The 8223-nt window shown below is 39.6% G+C and overlaps 1 pseudogene; it reads right to left on the reverse strand.

The window, feature by feature from the left end:
- Nucleotides 1-2281: 2281 nt before the first annotated feature.
- LOC116812696 (zinc finger protein 532-like) lies at nt 2282-3331 on the reverse strand (annotated as a pseudogene).
- Between the last annotated feature and the right edge of the window lie 4892 nt (nt 3332-8223).

Genomic DNA, 8223 nt, shown 5'->3' on the forward strand with positions numbered 1-8223 from the left:
GAAATCTTGTTCATTTATTTCAGAGAAATGGAAACTTATGTTTACATAGACACCTGTACACTTATGTTCACAGAAGCTTTATTCATAATAGCCAGAAGCTGGAAAAACCCAGATGTTTTTTAATAAGTGAATGATTAACAAGCAATGATACAGCCATACCATATTTGGTAGGCAGAATAATGGCCCCGCAAAGATGTCCATGCCCTATCTCCACAACCTGTGAATATGTTACCTTACATGGCAAAAGTAACTTTGTAGATGTGATTAAGGCTATAGGCTAATAAGCCATGAAAGCATGTTCAACATCATTATTTATGAGACACTACCTCATACACATTAGAATGGCTAAAATTTTAAGTACAAAATACAGATAAGAAATGTAGAGCAACTGGAATAGTCGTTCATCATTACTGGTAGTGTAAAAGTGTACAACCACTTTGGAAAGGATTTTGGTAGATCTTTTTTTAAAGATAAACATACTCCTATCTTATGACCTGGCAATTCCACTTATAGATGTTTACCCAAAATAAATGAAGGCATGTGTTCACAAACAGACTTGAATAAGAATGTGCACAGCAGCCTTATCTAAAACAGCCAACCTGGAAACAATTCTAATGTCCAGCAACAAATAAATGAATAAATTATGGTATATTTATTCAATTGAATACTACTATAAATAATGAACTCCTAGGATCACAGAACTGGTCTCTATGTTACTGTGGTGGGAGCTATGTGATTCTATGCATTTTTCAAAACTCATAGAACTGTACTCCACAAAGAATGAATTTTACCATATGCAAATTTTTAAAACTCAATCACGATGGTAGGAAGAAACCAAGATAGAATGCAGAGTGTAACAAGTGAACCTAACTTTATTACAAATGAATGGCATACCCCAACCAGATGGGGTAGAGAAAAATGAGCTGACCTATCTTTCTTTAGAAGTATTTTGACTATATATCATAAGGTTAGAGAGTAAAAATGTACACAAACACTATATTCACTTGGAAAATTCATTTTTCACAGAGGTTTGAGGTACCATTCTGAAATAATTTTCAGAATGTTTACTAGGGTTGAAAAATTTAGTAAATAAATTGCAGAGAATGAGAGCCGAGTTTCTCAGTGTCAGAAAAAGAAGTTACAAATAATCAAGGGGAGTTGTTAGAATGAACCCTGTGGTGCTGCTGGATTCGAGTCAGGGATATCAGTGAGATCTCATGTTCATCCTAATGTGTGTATGTACGTACTAGAATCTGCATATCTAACTGTAGGTATACCTTTGTATATACAAATAGACATATACAGAAATAAAAATAGGTTTATGTGTACACATGTGTTAGTAGATGTACATATATTTCCTAGCTCTGTTGTCTGACAGAGCCTGGAGGTAGTGCCACTCCAGCAGCAAGACACACATTAGGTACCCAGATTTTGGTTTCAAAATACCATCCTCCCATATAAGAAACCAGGATTCCTTGGACTAATGGTTGATTCTAGGACTTGAACAGGAAAAATACAACTTGCACTACATGAGCCTAGAGCATATTGTGGTGCCAGAGAGAAAAGAAGTGATTTAAAAAATGAAAAGGTGAAGGCCACCTGAGAGAAATCCCAATGGTCAATGCAGAAACAATTTGAGCAACCAAATGAATAACGGTTTTGATTATAACCCAAAGAATGAAATGTAAATAGCCATGAGAGTTAATACTGACATAAATATTCGAAGAAATAGATGGGGATGAAGGGACAACCCTTTACTATGGAAGAATTCTAATTAATAAATGAGGCCTAAATGAGAAAAATAGGAAACGATCATTAGAACACTGTAATAATCATTGCTAAAGGCAAAAATTCACTGATGAATACTAAAATTAGTGGGCCAAGTTTTCTTTTCTTTTTTTTTTTTTTAAACATACAAAATGGTTTACTTGAATTCAGGAACTGCCCCTATTACTAAGAACTGTTTTAAAGAAACAGTACAAAAAGAAAAATTCTAACCCAAAACAACTCAAATGGTTTTCCACTAAATACTGATACAAACATGTAACAAAGAGTATAAAAAGTTATTCATTTAAATATATACAACCTCTTTTAAACTCAAATACTGTTTTAATACTTATCGAGGATATATACGACGAGGTGAAGGAAGGTACGTTGAAAGAGAATATATTGCACCAGCCTAGACAGTACTGTTAACTCTATTATACTGCAAATTTTTTGTAACAAGAATGTCTTTTTCATTCCAATGTGGACAGGGATTTTCCTCATGCAGCATCTGTGGCTATTTCTCAGCTGAGCTCATCCTTTTGGATTTGATGAAGGCCATGCCGTGTGTCCGTATTTAAGGCAGCTTCAGTTTCAAAAGTTTTTGCTCGCACTTTGCACTTTCTGTCTGACACGGCGCCATTGGGGGATTCACCCTCACGGCTGGGTTTGTTCTCCTGTTGTTTATCTTCCCCAGCCCCATTTTGCTTGGACACTGGCTGAGGTTCCTTTAACTTGTGTACGATGAAGAGGTGCCTGGATAGAGAGACGTGAGACGTGTAGCAGAGGCCACACTCCCGGCACTGGTAGGAAGAACCATCCAATTTGTGCTGAGGGATGTGTTCGTGGAACTGCAGCAGGTTTTCGGTGGTAAAGCCACACACGGCGCACTTGTGAACCTTAAAAACATTGATTTTCAGCTTTTTCAGTGGTTGAGTCATTGCTCCTTGGGGAAGCCTGAACTCCAGAACTGGTTCTTCCAACTTCCGCTTGGGACTGGGGACCTTGGTGTCTTCTTTTATTTCTGTTTCCTCCTCATGGGTGCCATCTGTCATTTCTTTCAGGTCAGGGTCCTTGATGCCATGCATCAGCTAGACGTGCTTCTCCAGCACCAATCGTTTGGTAAAGGTACGTCTGGAGTCTGGGCAGTGCCTGATGCCTTTGTGCTCAATCTGGTTGTGCTGGCACAGGCTGTGGGACGAGCTGAAAGACTTGTCACACTGGGGCAGGGATGTTTCTTCATTTGCCTCCCGTACTCCTTCCTCATGTGGGATATGTGCACATCTCTCTGCGTGAACAGGCGGTCACACTCCCAACACCTCCACCCAGGACTGGCCACTTTCCTGGTTTCCATTGATTTTTTTTTTTTCACAGGAGATGGAGATTTCTTTTCCAATTTCTCTTTACCGTTCATGGATTTGGTGTCCTCTTTGTTCTGATTTGCTGAATTTTGAGTTGCAGGCTTAATGCTCAAAGGCAAGTTTACACCCAAGTTTGGAGGCCCTTCAATACTTTCCAGTGTTCCATGCATAGACTTGATATGGTCCATCATAAGTTGCTTCTGTGCATATCAAAGAGAACAGTCTGGATACTTGAAAACAGACACCTTCTGGTTTTCAATGTGTTGGTCAAAGTGGTGACACAGCAAGGTTTGCAAGGTGAACACAGTGTCGCACATAGAACACTCACATATTATTTTTGGTTCTCCTATCTTCAAGAGAAACAGCTTATCTGAATAGCCTCAAATTATCTCCCCAGAAATATTTATTAATTACTGTAGTAGTTTTAATGTATGTCTAAAAATTCTTTAATACTCCTCTCTTCAGAGGTGCAGAGGGGAAGCTTAATTTCCCTCACCTTGAGTGTGGACTAAACTTAACGATGTGCTTCTAACACAGAATATGAAAACAGAGAAAATAATAACTGGCTGGGCATGGTGGCTCACACCTGTAATCCCAGCACTTTGGGAGGCCATGGCAGGTGGATCACCTGAAGTCAGGAGTTCGAAACCAGCCTGGCCAACATGATGAAACTCTGTCTCTAGTAAAAACACAAAAATTAGCCAGGCGTGGTGGCACACGCCTGTAATCCCAGCTACCAGGAAGGCTGAGGCAGGAGAATCGCTTGAACCCAGGAGGTAGAGGTGGTAATGAGTAGAGATCACACCACTGCACTCCAGCCAGGGTGACAGAGTGAGACTCCATCTCAAAAAAAAAAAAATAACCGTACAGTGAAGAAACCTGACAGATGCCACCTAAACAACTGATAAAAATTAACATAATCCATAATAAAACACATTGACATGATGTGCCCTCAATGTCACGTCACATACCTCTCTGATACTTTTCCCAAAAATCTGTAACTTCAGCCTAGTCATGAGAAATCATCATAAGAAGCCTAATTGAGGGGTATTTTACAAAAACACCTAATGGCTGCTCTTCGAAAGTGTCAAGATCGTGAAAGCTAAGGAAAGACTGAGAAGCTATCATAGATTGAAGGAAACTATGGAAACATGATAATTAAATACAAGATAGTATCCTGGCTTGCACCCTGAAACGGGTTTCAAAAAGCTCACTGGTGGAAAAAATAGAGATATATGAATAAAGTCTATGGTTTTGCTAGTGATATTTTATAAACATTTAATTCTTAGTTTTGATCATTGTATCAATTATGTAAGATGTTAACACAAGGGAAAGCTGCATGTAGGTTATGTAAGAACTCTGTAATATTATGCCACTTTTCTATAGGTCTAAACTTTCAAAATAAAAAGTTAGAAATATAAATTACACAAACTTACCATTGATTAAAAGTAGAAGAAGATAATAAACTACTGACATATGCAAAAACATGGATGGATCTCAAAAACATTTCCAGAGACAAAAAGAGTGCATGCTGTATAATTCTATGTATATGCACTTCTAGAACAGGCAAAATCAATGGTGATAGAAATCTTATCAGTGAGTGTCCCTGGATAGGAAGGGACTGACTGAAAAGTCTGCATTCATGGAAATATTCCATATCTTAATTGGAGTGGTGGTTACATGAGTGTTTACATTTGTAAAATCTCATGGAACTATACACTTTAAAAGTTGTATTTATTATATGTGAATTCTACCTCAATAAAGTTGCTTTTTAACAAATCGTGGGGTGGAAAAATGAATAAAAAAGAAGTACTTACAAAATATATGAAGCATAAATTAAATAGCACTAACTTGGTGAAGAACAGGCTTGGGTTTGTTTAAAGCTTTGAAAATAACCATAACCCCCAAATTGACCCTAACCTTCTGCAAACTGAAACTGGGAAATATTCTAAATTTCCAGGAAACAAGGGTGAGAGCAGGCTGTTCCCACACCTCCAGCTAGTTCTGGCCTCCATGTATATTTGAGATTAATTTACAACCATTAAAGCACACTAATAAATGATCAGAACTTATGGCACCATGCAAGGCTCGCTTCGAAGTTTAGACCGTTTCCTTCCCCTGCTTGGAGGCACTTGAGGCCAAAAACTGCTGTGTTGTCCAAACAGCCAGTTATGCTGACCTGAAATCAGACTGGGCACTGTATCCAAAGAGTTAATCCAAGCACACCCTGGTGTTGCCATCACCCACACCTCCAGCCCCAAACAAAGATCTGCAGGGGGGCTGCCAAGTCCAGTAAGCCATTGACAGGGAAAATCTAGATGAGAGGGAAAAAAAAATGGAGAGAAGATGTGGAAAAAGTTGACTTTGAAACCTCTTCCTTGGATCATTAGCAATGAAAGAGTAGAGAGATGGGGAAGAGATTAATCTGACTTGGAGAAAAGAGCCTGAATTTAGGTGTTAGAGGGGTCAGAAATCTGGAAAATGAACTCTTGGAAAACCTATTTAAACCCTCTGGGCTTCAATTTCCTCAACTGAAAAAAAAAAATAATGAGCATATTGATGACATAAGGCAAATCTTCCTTTGAGTGGCCCTCCCTTGAGTTCTGTTGAGTATGAAGCATTTAAGGAAAAGGCTGGGTTTTTCATGTCTCCCAATCCAGTGATTGGACTTAGATGGGTTTGATCTTCACGTTTCTCTGATTGGCAACTTCCCTTTTTGTTTGTACTATTTAGCCCACTGATTCTCAAAGGTTGGACTCTGTACGCCACCCTGCATCATACCTCCTAGAAATTCATTTTAAAAGACAAATTTTAGGAGCCCCCACCACCACCTCACCCAAGACTCCCTGAGGAATCTCTAGCAGTGAGAACAGAGAAATGTGCTTTTTAAAAAGATATTGTTTTTATTTTGGAATAATCACAAACTCACAGAAAAGCTGCAAACACAGTTCAAAGACTTTTTTTATAAAGCCTTTAGGATTCAGAAGCAAGCATGATGCTTTAACTTCCCAAATGTGCATTTCCTACAAGCAAGGACATTCTCCTGTAACCACAAAGCAACCATCAGAATCAGGAAGTTAGGCCTGGCGCGGTGGCTCATGCCTGTTATCCCAGCACTTTGGGAGGCCAAGAAAGGCGGATTGCTTGAGCTCAGGAGTTTGAGACCAGACTGGGCAACATGGTGAAACTCCTACTCTACAAAAAAAAAAAAAAAAAATACAAAATTCAGGCAGGCTTGGTGGCATGTGCCTGTAGTCTCAGCTACTCAGAAGGCTGAGGTGGCAGCATCATCGCTTGAGCCCAGGAAGTCGAGGCTGCAGTGAGCCATGACTGCACCACTGCAGTCCAGCCTGGGCAACAGAGCCAGACCCTCTTTTTAAAAAACTAAAAAAAATTCAGGAAGTTAAGACTGACATAGTCCTACCATTAATCTTCAGGTCTCGTTCAACTTTCACCAACTGTCTCATTCATATAAAAAGAAATCACATATTGTACTTAGTTATCAAGTTTCTTGAGAGTTTTTCAGTGTGAAACAGTTTGGTTTTTCTTGACTTTCATGACCTCAATTCTTCTGGAAGTTACAGGCAAGTTATTTTGTGGAATATTCTTCAATTTAGGTTTGTATAGTCATGTCTCTTCATGATTAGATTCAACCTATCCACCCTTGACAGAAGTATAGCGAAAGCATTGCCGAATTTTTCAATGCCTCTTATTAGGGGGCACATGATTTCAATGTGTCCCGCTACAGATGATGTTAATTTTATCGCTTAATTGAGATGGTGTCACCTAGGCTTCTCCACTATTAAGTTATTCTTTTTCCTTTCAAATTAATAAGTATTTTGAAGAAAAGAAGTTTAAGACTATGTAAATATCCCATTACACCCCAAATTTTCCATTTATTCATGTATTTATGTCTATGTCAAATCTAGTTTTTTACTTTACTCATGTACACATTATCGCCTATTTATACTAATGTATATATTACCACCTGTTACTGTCATCCCCACTTCCCACTAAAAAGCCCTTCAAACTGGCTGTGGTGTTTCTTTGATGAGTCTCCATTATTGTTTGAGCATTCCTTTGCTTCCTTGAGAATGTTCTAGGTTCATGTTACATTTTCCCTGCTCTAGACCTGAAATCAGCCATTTCCTCAAGGATCCCTGGCTCGTTTTAGTGGAAAACAATATTTAGAAGCCCAGATGCGAGTGCTAAGCATGTTTCCTGCTACTGGGATGTCTCAGTGGACAGAGATGGGGAATGTGTGTATGTGTGTGTGTACATGTATACCTACACACATGCATTCCTATATTTGTTTATATATCTCTATATATTGAAAACCATACCGGGCACAGTGGCTCACACCTGTAATACCAGTACTTTGGGAGGCTAAGGTGGGTGGATCACTTGAAGTCAGGAGTTCAAGACCAGCCTGGCCAACGTGGTGAAACCCCGTCTCTACTAAAAATACAAAAATTATCCAGGTGTGGCGGCACATGCCTGTAACCCCAACTACTCAGGAGGCTGAGGTCACTTGAACCCAGGAGGCAGAGGTTGCAGTAAGCTGAGATCACGCCATTGCACTCCAGCCTGGGCGACAAGAGTGAAACTCTGTCTCAAAAAAAAAAAATAAATAAATAAAAGAGCTAACTGGCCAGGCACAGTGGCTCATGCCTGTAATTCCATAATTCCAGCACTTTGGGAGGCCAAGGCAGGCAGATCACCTGAGGTCAGGAGATCGAGACCAGCCTAGCCAACAGGGTGAAACACCCTCTCTACTAAAAATACAAAAAGTACCCAGGCATGGTGGCAGGCACCTGCAATCCTAGCTACTTGGGAGGCTGAGGCAGGAGAATCGCTTGAACCCAGGAGGCGGAGGTTGCAGTGAGCCGAGATCATGCCATTGCACTCCAGGCTGGGCGACCAGAGCGAGACTCCATCTCAAGAAAGAAAAAAAAGAAAGAAAGGAAGAAAAAGGAAAGAAAACCATAAGGTCACAATATACTTCCGATTCCAATTCAATACTATCAAATTAAATCGAGTATTCTTTCTTTCCATGTTTGTAACTCCTTTCTCCAACAAGGAAATCTGGCTCTCTTAT

This window comes from Hylobates moloch, unplaced genomic scaffold (assembly GCF_009828535.3).
Source record: "Hylobates moloch isolate HMO894 unplaced genomic scaffold, HMol_V3 SCAFFOLD_9, whole genome shotgun sequence".
Taxonomy (NCBI): domain Eukaryota; kingdom Metazoa; phylum Chordata; class Mammalia; order Primates; family Hylobatidae; genus Hylobates; species Hylobates moloch.